This window comes from Pseudorasbora parva, chromosome 3 (assembly GCF_024679245.1).
Source record: "Pseudorasbora parva isolate DD20220531a chromosome 3, ASM2467924v1, whole genome shotgun sequence".
NCBI lineage: Eukaryota > Metazoa > Chordata > Actinopteri > Cypriniformes > Gobionidae > Pseudorasbora > Pseudorasbora parva.
The window spans coordinates 56778627-56794073 of NC_090174.1; the positions used below are offsets into that span (position 1 = coordinate 56778627).

A 15447-nucleotide genomic window follows, 5' to 3' on the forward strand; every position below is an offset into this window, starting at 1 on the left:
AGCGCACAAATTTGACAAAAACTAGAGCACTATAACTGAATTCAGAAGCGACTTTGATTATGTTACTAGTCTTATCGTGAAGGATTCTTTGGTGCACATATTTTTAAAAATGTTTTTTGACCTTGTAAATTCTTAACTTGCTCTTCCTGTGATACGACTCTAGACATCTGTAACGTATTCAAGGCCGCACTGCAGCATTCAGATCTGTCTCCATTCCATGAACATCTCTCACTTTTCACAATGCAATCAAAAATCGATAAGTTTGATAAGCAGTGTTCTTGTATTACTGTTCTACTGTTATGTTTTGAATGAGCTTTTATTGATATATTTTAAGTTTTCATATTAATTTAATTTGTGCTTTTGTCACTTAAAAAAAAGCTTTAATTAAAACCGCTGTAAGTTTTGCCTCTTTGTCACCATCTCTGTTTGAACCAAGAAATTACAGTTATTTGCGGCGGTACTTTACGCATCGGCACGGCTCGTCAGCAAGGAAGAATGTGGAGGTGTATGTGTGGGTTGTCTAAATTTGCCAGTTGTCACTGATGATTGTTATTTTGAACTTTCTGGATTACAAGCCGCTATCAAAATGACATTCCAGCGGATGTATAAAGAGGCCTCTAACGATCCACCACCTGCAGCATCCACACAAGCGATATAGCCTATTAGCTCGGACTCCTTTATGTATGATGTTATGTAATGATGCAAAGACGAACCCTGAAAGCTTGTATTTCCTGTGGAAAGCTACCAGTACCACTCAAATTAAATCACATTATTACAAGCTTACCGTTGAATCTGGTAAGGACGTAAGGAGATAGGTTTGTATTACAATATAAAATATATATATATTCTGTTTGCGTACCTTGACAATTAAGCCTGTTGATGTGCTTGTCTGTTTTTTTTGTGTGTGTGTTGTAAATATAATTTATTCTGAAGCAATAACCTCACCAGTGTTCAGTCAGCTTTGACATATTTAAATCTGCATTTTATTTTTTAACCTTTTATAAAGGGTATTTTCCCCCCTAATTTTATTAAATATAGTCTGTGCCTCAGCTTTCTTTTTATATTCTTAAATTCAATCAGAATAAGACACAATAGGGCTGTTAACAATCAAATCAAATAATTTACACTGAAAAATTATAACTGCATTAAATAATGTTTTGAGATTGTTTTAAAATATTTTTGGAATATCCAAATAAGAAATGTTGGAAAAAATGTTTAAACCACCAGTAGGTGGCGGCAGGTGAACGACTTAGAGTGATTCGATTCGTTGAAAATGCTGATTAATTTAAGAACGAGGCAGGTGTTTACGATTAGGTCATTGAATATTTGAGTCAACCGATTCATTCAAAACACTGAATCATTCAGTAACTCACTTTTGCTGTGAGATAGAGGATGGATACCCGACCCGAGCCCAGTGTGTCCCGACGGGCCGTGCCAAGTTCAGACAGATATTTAGAAATGATGTTCGGGTTCGGGTCAAGCTCGGTCACATTAGCGGGATAAGGCATTGAACCTTTTAAATTTAGAATGGCTTATTATGTAAGTAGCCAATGGGCCTGTTTAATTTGATGCAATGGTTTGTTTTTGTGATTAAAATAAATGTTAAATTTTACCCTAACATCCGTCTTCATGTGTGCAGAAATTTGTTTATGTCGCTGTGACAACAACGTGCAACACCTGCGTGCGGATAGCCCGCGGCATACTTGATGGATAGATTATGTAAATCGATCCCATGTTGCAGTTTAGTAGCCAGTTTTCAAGAAAAATGGTATGAGTGACTTTCATTTCAATAAGCATTTCAATTGTGTTACGTTAATGTTTTGTTCTGTTAGCTTGGTAGACCTTTGTTTATTTAGTTTCAGTTGGCTATTTGATCGGGTCCCGTGTAATATGTGCTTTGTTGCCCTGTGTGCACGCTGATGTGCTGGAAACATTTCAGAATGCCTTCCTACAGTTGCTTAAAAAAGCAGGCTTTCCACACAAACAAACGTACATGTGTCATTAGTATATGAGGAAAAAAAATAGATTTTAACTGTCGGGCTCGGACATAAATATCTTAATGCCTGTCGGACACGGGCCAGGCTCGGACAAAAAAAAACGTGGGATGCTTTTTGGTTCTCCGGCGATCTTTGTTTGGAACTATTTTCGCTGCTGAAGTGGAACAAAAACAATAGGTTACTATCGTAACCCCGGTTCTCTGAAACATCGAGTGGAGAGATCCACCTATGGGAAGGGCATCCGTACCTGACCTCTGCAGAAGCATCCAATTGCACCAAGTCTGACAAGACAGGCAGGAGCGCGCAGCCAATGCCCAGTAAGGCCCCACCCCTTACCAGCGGGCATATATGGGCTGCATACGCTACTGTACATCAGTAAGTATATTCGCTTCTCGTGCGGTAAGCGGGGCAACGCTGGTGGATCTCTCCACTCGATGTTTCAGAGAACCGGGGTTACGATAGTAACCTATTGTTCTCTTTCATCATCTCGTTTCGAGATCCACCTATGGGAGAGACATGGACAGCTCCCCGATTGCCCAATACACTCACAGTGAGGTCCTGTTAGCCAGAAAAAGACGGTCACCCCGAGGGGCGGTGCACGACGCGTCTCATAATCATGAACTCGCCACACCTACGCAACCGCGTAACTGCGGTGTGAAGCAGGACATGAAACATAGGCTATGTGTGTCACACATAAAGAAGGCAGGGTTAGGAAGACCCCACCCCCAAGACCGAATGTGCTACTGAGGTTCTGGTGACATCCAGCCTGTAGTAACGCACAAACGTATGGGGAGAAGCCCAACTGGCCGCAGAAAAGATATCCTGCAGTGATACTCCCCTGAACAGAGCCCAAGAGGCGGCCAAGCCCCTCGTGGAATGAGCTCTGATGTTCCCTGGGGGTTGCACTCCCTTTGATTCATATGCCAAGATTATAGCGTCCACAAGCCAATGTGAGAGGCGTTGTTTAGACAGGGGATCCCCTTTGCGAGGAGGAGCCCATTAAACGAAGAGTTGGTCACTCTTCCGGAACGCGCTGGTCCTAGACACATACGTTTGTAACGCACGGACTGGACACAGGGCATTTAGCCTCTGATCCTCCGCGGAGGAAAAGGGCGGAGGGTGAAAAGCGGATAGCTCCAACACCTCCGATGTGAACGCAGGGAAACATTTCGGCATGAATGCTGGATTAGGCTTGAGGAAAACCTTATCTCCACCCAGAGAGAAATTGATGCACGAGGGGTGGACCGAGAGTGCATGTAACTCACTGACACGTTTGGCTGACGCCAAGGCCAAGAGCAAGGCTGTTTTGAAGGACAGCAACTTAAGGGGAATATTCCCCAGAGGCTCAAAAGGGAATTGAGACAGAGCTTCCAGCACCATGGAGAGGTCCCATTCAGGGATCGTTCTCCTAATGACTGGCAAGGAGCGACGGGCGCCCTTCATAAATCTGCGGATTAGAGAATGCTGCCCAACCGTTGAGCCCTCAAAACCCACATGACAAGCAGAGATAGCTGCCAGATAGACCTTAATAGTGGAAAAAGACCTGCCCTTATCCATAAGGTCTTGGAGGAAACACAAGATATCAGCGACTGAGCACTGATATGACGTGAGACCCCGCCCATCACACCACTCATCGAACACCTGCCACTTACAGCCATACAAGGACCGTGTAGAAACGGCCCTGGCATTCTGTATAGTAGCCGCCACGCGCGGGGGAAGCCCTAACGCGCTTAGGTTCGTCCTCTCACGGGCCAAGCCCAGGGAGCTACCCTGTCCGGGTGTGGGTGATAAATCTCCCCGTTCGCTTAAGACAATAGGTCTGTGCGGAGGGGGAGGAACCACGGCTGGGCATACAACAGAGGGATTATCTCTGCCAGCCACGGCGCTTTGGGCCACCTGGGTGCTATCAGGATGAGAGAAAAAACCCCCTCTCTCGCCCTGGCCAGTGTGAGAATTATCAGGCACAGGGGAGGAAAGGCATACAGCAGCACTCTGGGCCACGGGTGGGCCAGTGTGTCCACCTCGAGGGGCGCGTCCAAGTCCTTTAGCGAGAAGAACATAGGACAATGGCTGTTTTCGCGCGAGGCGAACAGATCTACGGGCGCCCGTAGTCTCATCCATATCATGTCTACTATCTGAGGGTGGAGGTGCCAATCTCCGAAGAGCGGGTTCCCCCTCGATAGAAGATCCGCGCCTCTGTTCAGAATTCCCGGAACATGAGTCGCGCGTAACGACAGGAAAACTCGCCCGCTCCATACCAAACGCTTGTAAGCTAGGGCATGAAGCTTCGGCGAGCGCGCGCCGCCTTGACGATTGATAGCCACTGTCGTGGTATCGTCGCAGCGTACGAGCACATGATGTCCCTGCAGACGAGGCAGAAAATGATTCAGAGCCTTCTAATTGGTTAGAAGCTCTAAATAATCTATGTGCTCTGAACGTAGTTTGCTCGGCCGCAAACCGTTCACAGTTCTGCCCTCCTGGGTGGCACCCCAGCCTGTTAGGGACGCGTCCGTCGTCACGACTTTCCGCAACATGACAGTCCCCAGAGGGGTACACTGTGCGTAAAACTCTTCCAGTGGCGCTGAGCTGCAGCGCAGGTGCGCGTCACTGTTACAGAGCGGCAAAGATCGTGTAACGGGCTGAAATGTAGTGACAAAACCCATTTCATGAACGCCCTCATCCTCAGGGGTCCTAGTGGCAAAAACTGGATAGCTAAAGCCATAAGACCCTGTAGCCTGAGACATGTGCGATATCGCACCCTCGCCCCCTCTCTGAACTGTGACAGACAGTTCGTCAGAGAGAGAACGCGCTCCTGAGAGAGACGCGCTCGCATGGAGACTGAGTTCAGCTCCATGCCCTGGAAGATCACCCTCTGACTGGGTGTAAAGTTGCTCTTGTTCACATTCACCCTGAAGTCCAGAGATCGGGTGTGCGCGAGCACACGGGAGGTGTCCTGCAACACCTTTTCCCTCGAATCGGCTATGATGAGCCAATCGCATATGTATGTCAGGATCCGTAGACCAGACATTCTTAGGGGAGTGAAGCCCGCTTCCACACGCAAACAGAAAGTTCGGGGGCTTAATTTTTGCCCGAACGGAAGCACCGTGAGTTCGTAACAAATGCCTTGATAGGCGAAACGAAGAAACTTCCGGTGTGGTGGATAAATGCTTATGTGGAGAAAAGCATCTCTCAGATCGACTGATGTGAACCAGTCGTTCCGTTTCATGACACGGGCGAGCGAACCAAGGGTTAACATTATGAATCTGTATTTCCTCAAATGTTTGTTCAACACCCTGGGGTCCAGAATTGGACGGAGGGAACCGTCCTTCTTTGTGACCAGGAAATAACGGGAAAAGAAACCCTGGTTTATCAGATTGTGGGGAACCACCTGAATCGCACCTTTGTTTAGAAGAGAGGAGATTTCCTCCTTCAGGACGTGGGCCGTGCTTTCCTCTGTGTGAGAAAAGAGAACGCTGCTGAAACGTGGATGTTTCATAGCAATCTGCAGACGATAGCCCTGTAATATCATGCGTAATACAGTAAGCCAGGCTGACACACAGCTCGTGTGAATGCTCGTCCGGGCCGTGCTGGCTTCGAGCATGCCTAGCTGGCTTATTTGTGATGCAATGGCGCCCTCTAGTGGAGAAACTAGGGACGACACGTGCAGGTTCACCATTACGAGAGAAAGGGTATTTCCCTACATTGAGAGGGTATCTCGCTGTGACGAATTCATTTGATTCGTTAGATTTATTGTGTTTTTTGTGTTTCTGTGTGTGTTGTGTTTTCTGGGAAACACTGGGGCCGAAGCCTTTATTATTTGGGTGAGGGGAACACAGTATGTGCGGTGTGGTTACACTGCTTTTGAACTTTTCCTCACGACAATCCCCTTGAACAGGGGGGAACACACATCGTCCACTAAACACATGGGCTGGGCAGCCACGGGAGGGGGACACCCTACAGCAGGAACCTTCCGTCCTTTGGACAGGGGTTCTGGGGCAGGGAGAAAGCCCAGAAAACTTCTTTCGAGGCTTTTCCTTGACCTGATTAAAATTACGTCCCGGGACCGGGGGGTTAGGCAAACGCACAGGGGGCGCCTGGCGTGGGACCGTCTTCCTGGGAAGATACAATATGAAGGCCTCGTGCTCCTTCTTGTCGTCGCATCGTTGTTGCATCATAGCAACTGCGGGGCCAAAGAGAGCCCGGCCGGGCTCTATCGGGGCGCCTGCGATACGTTTCTTTTCGCTATCCGGGAGACCAGACAGGTTGAGCCAGAGCGAGCGCTCTCCTACCACGGAAAGCGCCATAGAGCGCCCGCAGGTTTGGACGACCTGACGAGCATTACGGAGAACGAGGTCGTTAACCGTGATGATCTCCTTCCACAGTGCAGGAGAGGGAGAAGATCCCTTATCTAACTGCTGGCCCAGATCGTCCAGGATCTCCGCTTGGTAAGCGGAAAGGAGGGAGGAGACATTCAGAGTCCTAACAGCCAAGGCCGAGGATTTATAAACGGCCTGGTGCACCGAGGCAGAAAAACGGTCCATCCTGTTAGGAAGGACCGGCTTCGGGGGGGCGGGCAGCCCTCCCTGGACTGGGTTGAGGTGTCTGGCAATGGAGGGCTCAATGGCAGGCGGTTCGCCCATGCCGCGAGCTGCCATATCTTTAACCTCCAGCCCCGCGAGACCGTGTTTAAGATCGAGCGGGTCGTTCCAGTAGTGCCTCATGTGCTTGGCGCACGCTGGAAGAACGGGAAAGAGTTCTTTCCTCGGGCCGGGGGGGGCTCCCAACACTTTACCGTCATAAATATCCCTCTCCTGGTCGGTGGCGCTCTGTGGAGCCGGCCATTTAATGTTGAGACGAGCGGCCGCTCGTTCACACACATCCAGGAGGATGGATTGAGGCAAGGCCGCGGGGGCGCTAGCCTGGGGAATAACAGAGGGCGGGATGGCCTCCTCGTCCTCCGAAATTCCAAGAAGGCCCGCGTCGTCGTAATCACCGGACCCGGCAAGATCGTCGGCGAGCGGGAGGTTACCCGTGAAGATGTCCTCTTCGGGGAACTCAGGATTGGGCTGGTCAGCCAAAACAAGAGCCGTCGCGCCCCGAGAGGTCCCCGGTAGCGCGCTATCGTCACCGTGTTCCATATCCGAGTACGACAAGTCGAGCTCGCCACACTGAGTCGCGGCAACTTTAAGGCGGTGTCGCAGGAGTTTCTTAGGCAGTACCAGGCAGTAACTGCAGTTCTCCGGGTTCTCTATTGCCTCCTCTGCGTGCTTGAGGCCCAAGCAGACCACACAGAAAGGGTGAAATTCCTTAGCGGCGATAAGAGACCCACACGCGGCCGGGCAGGCCCGTAATAGGCTAGACACAGAAGGAGAAGACTGAGAGAGCGACATACCCGCGAAAAACTCAGAAAGGTCCGTGGCGGCAGCCGTGGAACAGGAAGACGGACGAGAGCGCGAGCGGCTCCGAATGCAGACACAGAATGTGGCAGAATAGAACTGTCACGCCCGGTGGAGGCTGATCTGGCGATATTTCCTCCTGCAGACAATAAGTGAGCAGCGCAAATCTAACCGAACTGTGTCAGTGCAGAGATCGCGAGAAGCGAATGTCAACTGATGTACAGTAGCGTATGCAGCCCATATATGCCCGCTGGTAAGGGGTGGGGCCTTACTGGGCATTGGCTGCGCGCTCCTGCCTGTCTTGTCAGACTTGGTGCAATTGGATGCTTCTGCAGAGGTCAGGTACGGATGCCCTTCCCATAGGTGGATCTCGAAACGAGATGATGAAAGAGAACCGCATTTTAAAAAATTTAAGTGACTCAATATTAATTGTTTTTGGAACTGTTCTCACAAAATCAGTGTCACATTTTCATTCATAATGGTATTCAGGATTCAGGAAGGCCTCCTGTCCATGTTTGGTTGCTTAACTGTTATAAATATAAAAAATATCAAAACATTTTGAATTTTTACCGCAGTATGTTAACTGAGTTTCTTTGTGTGAGAGGGGCTAATTTGTTTTGATTTCTCCTCATGAGGCTGTGCGAGCGTCAACAGTATAACCTTGTCTTGATAAATGACGCAGGGAACGTAAACAGGTGAACTCTGACTAATAAGGACAGTTTTACTCTCATGTGACTTGCATAAACACATTTTGGTATACTTTGAAATGTTGCCATGCGAAAGTGAACTGAACCAAGAAGAAAATGCAATATGTTAACAAATTATGACCCTATTTTTGGAACAAAGAAAATGGTCTACAGGTCTGAAAACGCCTTTAGTTTTATCTAACAGTAGCAACACTGCCAAGCTGTCTGAAGTGCAGTTGTGCAAAGACATAATTCATTCAATGCTTCATTTTGAATCAACAAAGCTGTCTACATAAGCAAGTCTGCCAAATTGAAAAACAAAAAAACTAAAACTAGCATGCTTGCACTGTACTGTGTTTGGTGTTTATAGCTATGTGTTTCAAGCTATTTATTTTTTTACTTCCATATTAATTAAGCATGCTAATATGACTAGCAGAATGTAACATACATGCGTGTGACTCAAAGGGAGTCTATGTTTGAGCTCCATTAGTCTCAACCACGCCTTGACACTGCTCACATTAAAGGGTTAGTTCACCCAAAAATTAAAATTATTTCATTATTTACTCACCTTCATGTCATTGGACACCCGTAAGACCTTTGTTCATCTTCGGAACACAAATTAAGATATTTTAGTTGAAAGCTGATGGCTGAGAAAGGCTTCAGAAAGGCCTCCATTGGCATTCAGTACATTACCACTCACAAGACCCATAAAGGCACTAAAGACGGCAATACAAAGTCCATCTCACTAAAGTGGCTGTGCAATCATTTTACAATGCGGCAAAAATAGTTTTTGTGTGCACAAAAATCAAAATAACGACTTTATCCACGAAGTTATTGACGTGGACGCGACACATGCGCAGATCTGCAGTTCAGATTCATGACCCGGAAGAGGAAGAGCGGCACTATCGCGTGAGTTCACGTCTGAGACCTACACAGAAGACAATAACTTGGCAAAAAAACTATTTTCGCCGCATTGTAAAATGATTGCACAGCCACTTTAGTGAGATGGACTTTGTATTGACGTCTTTAGTGCCTTTATGGGTCTTGTGAGTGGTAATGTACTGAATGCCAATGGAGGCCTTTTTGAAGCCTTTCTCAGCCATCAGCTTTCAACAAAATTATCTTCATTTGTGTTCCGAAGATGAACGAAGGTGTTACGGGTGTCCAACGACATGAGGGTGAGTAATTAATGAAATAATTTTCATTTTTGGGTGAACTAACTCTTTAACTCACACACACTCACACACTTTCATCTTTGTGTCATATTGATTGCATCATTTGACTCAAGAGAGCTGGGGCTGGAGGTCAGGCCCAAAAGTTCAATATTTATTCGATCATTATGTACTATCCTTCATACATTAGCATATTCATGAAGTATGTAGGGAAATGTGTGGATTTAGGTGTGTTTAATTGTGTGTTTTCTCTTCATAGGTGATCTGCTTTCTGATTGACTGCAGGCTGGTTATGGATCGTCCTTGTATTAGAAAGGTGAGGAGTATTGATTCTTCAGGTGGATTATAAATCATGAGGCCTAAAGAAAGATACAGTTGCAATATTAGCTCTTTGAAAAATATTGGCATGGATTAGCTCCTTGGTTCTTAACCAGGCAGCCGGAGTGGAGGCCTCAAGGTTAATTGATTTAAAATGAGACAAAAGCTTTAAAATAATAAAAAATATCACTTATTGATCATCTTCTTAAAGCCACAATATGTAATGTTTTACCACTAGGGGTTATTCAAAACCAAAGCATTTTATTATGCTGCAGACGAGCACTTCCTCTTCTTCCGCTTATACATATGTGGAGTAACGCAGTGCTGTTTTATCTTATTAGAATCATTTGAGTGTGTTGAAAGTTATACTACTCTTTGCGTACTGCAGTAATGCTAGATCGATATTAGGCATGGTAAAACATGGTACTCACGGTAAATCAAGAAAACGAGATTTAAACAATAAGACTAACTGTTGAGCTATATAACAATGATAAGTTTTCTGGCAATAAATTTATCCTAACAGTTGGTCACCTGTCTAATAAAACACATAATATATTAAAGCATCTTTGGTTTTCCATGGTTTCTACAAAATAAACGGGAAATCGACAGTAATACTAATCACAGGGAAATGATGGCATTGATAGGTGATGCACGCAATCGCTTATTTAAAGGGGTACTTCAGCGCTGGGAAGATGAATCTATTTAAACTGGGTCATCAATGTAGTAGAAATTATTCTACTACATTAAATTATTTTTTAATTTGGTGCCTTCTAGACTGATAAAAGACAAAAAATGTATTTTTGTCTCATGGGGATGAAATACTACAATTCCCAGAATGCTTCACTGCCTTGTGAGGCCATTCCCAAAGCCACCAACTTGATTACAGTGACTGAGTTGGAGAAGACACTACAATTAAAAACTGAATGTGTCTGTTCAATATAATGAGTGAGTCACCGCACGAGTCTCACAGCACTGAGCACTGACTGCAGGAGTGAAATAAATTAGCTGATGAGGGCTCGTGATGAGAGCTGAGGTAATCGCGACTGCACTCGCGGCATACATTCACTACGCGAGTTCAGTCTGGCGCGTTTCAGTTCATGCCTTTCCAAGCTTAACTTTCATAGAAATTAATTTGAGAAGTTAAAAGACTTACATTGCTCACCATAGCTCCGTTTAAATGAGTGCCTGTAGCTGCGAGCTGAGCTCTGAGTGTGATCTCCATCCCCCATGCGCAGATTCAAAACATGCAGAAATGGCTCCCTCTGCTGGCTGTAGTCTTTAGCCTTTGACCAAACATTCCTCCTATGATGCAAATATCGTCAAATTTGCATCATAGGAGGAATTTTTCCAGAAATAAAATGCATAAATCTCTTGTCTCAGGGAGATATGAGGGGGGAAAGCACAATCATTTGAATATACTTCAGGGTTTCTACTGATACAAAGCCATATGCTAATCGCTGAAGTAACCCTTTAAACATTCTTGAAAACATTTGGGATAATGTAAGTACACAAGTCAGCAAAATATATAACTGCTAGTGGTTTTTGGATATTTGAATTCAAAAACCTTACACATTGTGCCTTTAACAACTGCCTTTTTCTTTATTTTTCTTTCTTATTATTTATGCAAGTGCTTTATTTATTTTTTAAAGTATGATTTACAGATCTGGAAAAATGCTATGTACAGTTGAAGAATTAATATAATTTTGTCTAGTTGTACCAAGCTCAAACATATTTTATGGGGAAGTAATTCGGGTCTTAGTCTTTGGTTAGACAGGAAATCACGTCGAGTCACAATTTATAGGTTTTCGATTTGACACGGGAATCTTTTTAGCAAATTCAGAAAGATTAAATTTTAGTTTGATTCAATTTTAATTCATTATTTATATTCTGTATATTTAAGTGCATACATAGTAGGAGGTGGGCGTTATTTTATTCTCTTGTTCATGAAAGGAGCAGAGGGTGTGAATGTCACACTATGCTAAAATCCATTTAAGTCAATTCATTTTACAATGTGGCATTTTTTTAAATGCATCTCGGGTAGCTATTTCAGTCATGCAAGTACAGCTCCTATCTCTTTGAATAAGGAAACATCAAATTCTCCAAAGATGTTCATCAAGCCTACGATTAAATGTTATATTTAACAGCTGTCTTAAATTTTGTTTCTAAATGTTCAAATCATGACAAAAATATGCATTTTTCAGGCTGGACCAACCAAATGCAACCGATAGGAGCTGTACAGTCATATCTGCGCATCTCAGAACACCATTTCTATAGCAAACAGAGCTTCTAACGGCAGTTGCAGTGATACAATGACTTTACCGATTGGCAATTAACTCTTATTTATAAGGCTGGGCTTATTCAGGCATATTGTGTGTTGCCCTTTCTCCTATAATACGAGTGGACCGTATATATATATAAATTCACGGTTGACAATGCAAAAATCTGCATTTCATGATCAGTGCATATGCATTGGCAGGATTTGTAAACAAAGTGAATCATTAAACCCCTAGTAGTAATTTAAAGTAAAAAAAATATTCAAAAAAGTCCTTGTCCTTAATCCTTAAACTTAGCCTGACATGGTCATACTCAATTCTAGTCAGAATATGAGTCTGAAACTGCTCCATTGGGCTGTGATTATGGGGCGTGTTTCAACCGAACCAGGAAAGACATCAATTGGACAGACCTACAACCAATCAGAGCAACGAAGCGACGCATTGTCAAATGTCAACAGAGCTCAACAGCACTGTGTTGCCAAGTCTGTGGTTTTCCATGTCCGCGGGTTGAAGTAATCGCAATGATGTGATAGACCCAGGAATGCGAAGTTTTAGCAGACAACCTTGCCAAAATAACACACATTCCCAAAGAGTAAACGATCTTTGCCGGTTTTAGGGTTAGGAATTTAAGAATTAAAAATTAATTAATTAAAAGATTAAAAGAATTAGAAATTTAAAAAAGAATTTAAGGATACACAGAGTACTTACCAACATGATCATCATTTCAGAGAGAAATTGTGAAGGTGAATGCATATACAAACAAGCTCTCTGTTTAGGATTTGATCAAATATAATGCAAGCACCTTTGATGACGTGCATGATTACGTTACTGTTGATCATCTGTCCGTCATCGGCTTAAGCCCGCCCTGATGATTTCATTGGTCCGAACAGTTTCTGTTTGGGCATAATTACTCCTCTATGGATCGAGGCCAGACCGAACTGCCTGAGCTCAAATGTTGTAGGCGGGGCTGAGTTCGGCTGGCATCCAGGATACCTTAAACTGCTGGAGCATGTCAAATTTATTGAATTTATTTACTCATCCACCCACCCTCATGTCATTCCATGGCATCCAGTTTGCTCTCTCTGATCTCGTTGTCTGTGAGAAATGACTGAGATATAGTAATGAGATCTCATTTGTGATTTTCTTTCCTTCTGGATCAGCTGTTGTTCTGCAGGCCTCAGTAGCTCTCCTGAACCCCGGTTGATAAAGCTACAGATTTAAAGCATTTAAGAATATCCAATCTGCCGTTTAGCAAGTCTATAAAGGCTTCAGGTTCAACGGAGTGATTTATCATACAGGAAATAATGTTATCACGGCACATTCCTCAGGTAATATACGATCACACACACCTTCCATTGACCCAGGTGTGTGTGTGTATAAGCGAGTGACAGAGAGATCACTGGTGTCTGCAGGGCTGATATTATCGCTTGGTGAAAAGAGATATAGATCAAGAGGAAATTGAGCCATTTAAATCCCAGGAGCGCTTTGTGATTAATGGCTGTCAGATATTATACTGTCTCTCTGAAAAGATTTGGCAACCAGCCGAATAAAACACCACACACACTCATAAAAGTCAGTAATTTTTCCATTGTCCAAAAGGCAAATATTCTCTGCAATCCACCCACTGCGGGTGGGCGGTATGACCCAGAACTTATATCATGGTATGAGTAATTTTTTATGAGTATTATAATCTTTTTTGTGTGGAAAAAGTAGTTTATATATTATAGCCATGTGGTAATATCCATTTCTGGATACTTAAGAAATGAAACCTTACTTGATTATTCTCTCTTGATTTAAAAGTAAATGAAAAGATGATAATTCATATAAAAAATAGTAAAATATTATAATCTGAAATGGATAGTTCTAGCGCTTGAATTTAATTGAATTGGACGAGTTTGCTGTTATGCGATCCTTATATCCTGGCACATCAGTTGAACTCCTGATAATAATAATGCGTCAAATTGAAACTAAACTGTGCTTTTCATCTTTCTTCTATACGCTCGTGTAAATAATGTAAAGCAGTTTTGTCAACTCATAGCTGTCCAAATTTGTCTTCCGCGGTATAAACAGTAAATCAAAATGACACATTTCTACCACTGTGCGTAATATACCGTAAAACCACACATCCCTATGACCCACAAACCTATTTTCTCGCGGACAGAGATAAAAGAAAGACAATCTAGAAATGACTAGCTTCCCAGAAAGCAATAGCTGTCATTTCACCGTCTCGGTTAACTACAGACCTGATATCGTCCGGCTATGAGTAACCCACTGCTAGCCAAAATAACCTTGAATTTGGTTACATGTCGTTTTCACAAAATAACTTGCAAGATGTGTGATATTCCATCATGTATGAAAGTCAAGTGATTATAAGGTGTTTGATTTCATTTCTTTGTGAATAAAAAAATAAAAATAAAATTAAAAAAAATTAAAAAAAAATTGTTAGATTAGCACTCTTTAACTAAAATAAAAATGTTTGTATGGTTCCAGCATTTATAACAATAAGTATGTTTCTTGTTTCTTGAGTATTAAATCATCATATGAGAATTTCTGAAGGATCATGTGACACTGAAGACTGGAGTAATCATGCTGAAAATTCAGCTTTGATCACAGGAATAAACACAGGAAAAAACATTTTAAAATGTATTACAATAGAACACCGTTATTTTAAATTGTAAAATTGTATTTTTGATCAAATAAATGCACCCTAGCATCATAGCAACGAGTTTAGCACTGGCAATCGACATTCACATTTGCTGCAGAAACTGTAATTTAGTTATCACATGGGACATTACACAGATGCCCTGCTGTTCTCTTATATGTTCATGATTGGCTATTAAGATTGATTTAGCACCTTTCCGGTATGCCACACCCCCCACTCCACTGCTCACGTCTGTTAAAGAGCTTATGCTAGTTGAGTTTCATTACTTCCTGTCTCAGGGGCTGGACTGCTGGTCATAGCATGTGTATGTGTATGTGTGTATGTGTGTATGTGTATGTCTGACACTGCTCACATATGCACTTATAAAGTTATAGACTGCTGACGGATAGCCCTCACATAACCCATTTATTCTGCATCCCAGAGATGCAGTATACATCATTTTCATATGCACATAAACTTACCCGCTCGCTTGTGTGTCATGCAGGGAGACTGATGGCACTGCCTCCATCTGATGTCGTTTCAGCATCTATCAGAATCTATTCATCTATTTTGTTCTCTTTAAAATCCCACTGAAGTGCCTTGAAACACGCAGCATTATTCAGTGTGTTGATCTTCCCACAGGGTGGGACATATTTAATAGCCCCTCCCCCTTTTCAAAATAGCCAATAGCGTTTGGTTTATATCACAGCTCAGTAAAGCCGCAGTTTCCTCCTAATCTCTAACCGTTTCTACTCCTAATCTTCATATCGCTTTAAAATACAGCATTTTGTGTGAATTCAAATAGGTCCAATACTTCTGAGCCGACTCGATCCACTCTGTGCTATTGTGTCTTTGGACCATTGCTATGGCAGTTCACGTGACACTAACGTGAAGCTAGACTTCATTCGCCCCAATGGAAAGTATATTTACACGGTCTGAATCGTTCCCTACAGGGCTCGACATT

At 43.5% G+C, this 15447-nt stretch overlaps 1 protein-coding gene across 3 annotated transcripts in view; it reads left to right on the forward strand.

Moving 5' to 3' along the window:
- The window catches only part of bmpr1ba (bone morphogenetic protein receptor, type IBa), an 81521-nt gene that overhangs the window by 6606 nt on the left and 59468 nt on the right, over positions 1–15447 (forward strand). For 2 of the 3 annotated variants that reach the window (XM_067439601.1, XM_067439605.1), the window contains exon 2: positions 9511–9567. The exons of the other annotated variant lie outside the window; for it this stretch is intronic. The gene's annotated coding sequence lies outside the window, so the exon portion shown is untranslated. The remainder of the gene's footprint in view (positions 1–9510; positions 9568–15447) is intronic. 3 annotated transcript variants of the gene reach the window in all.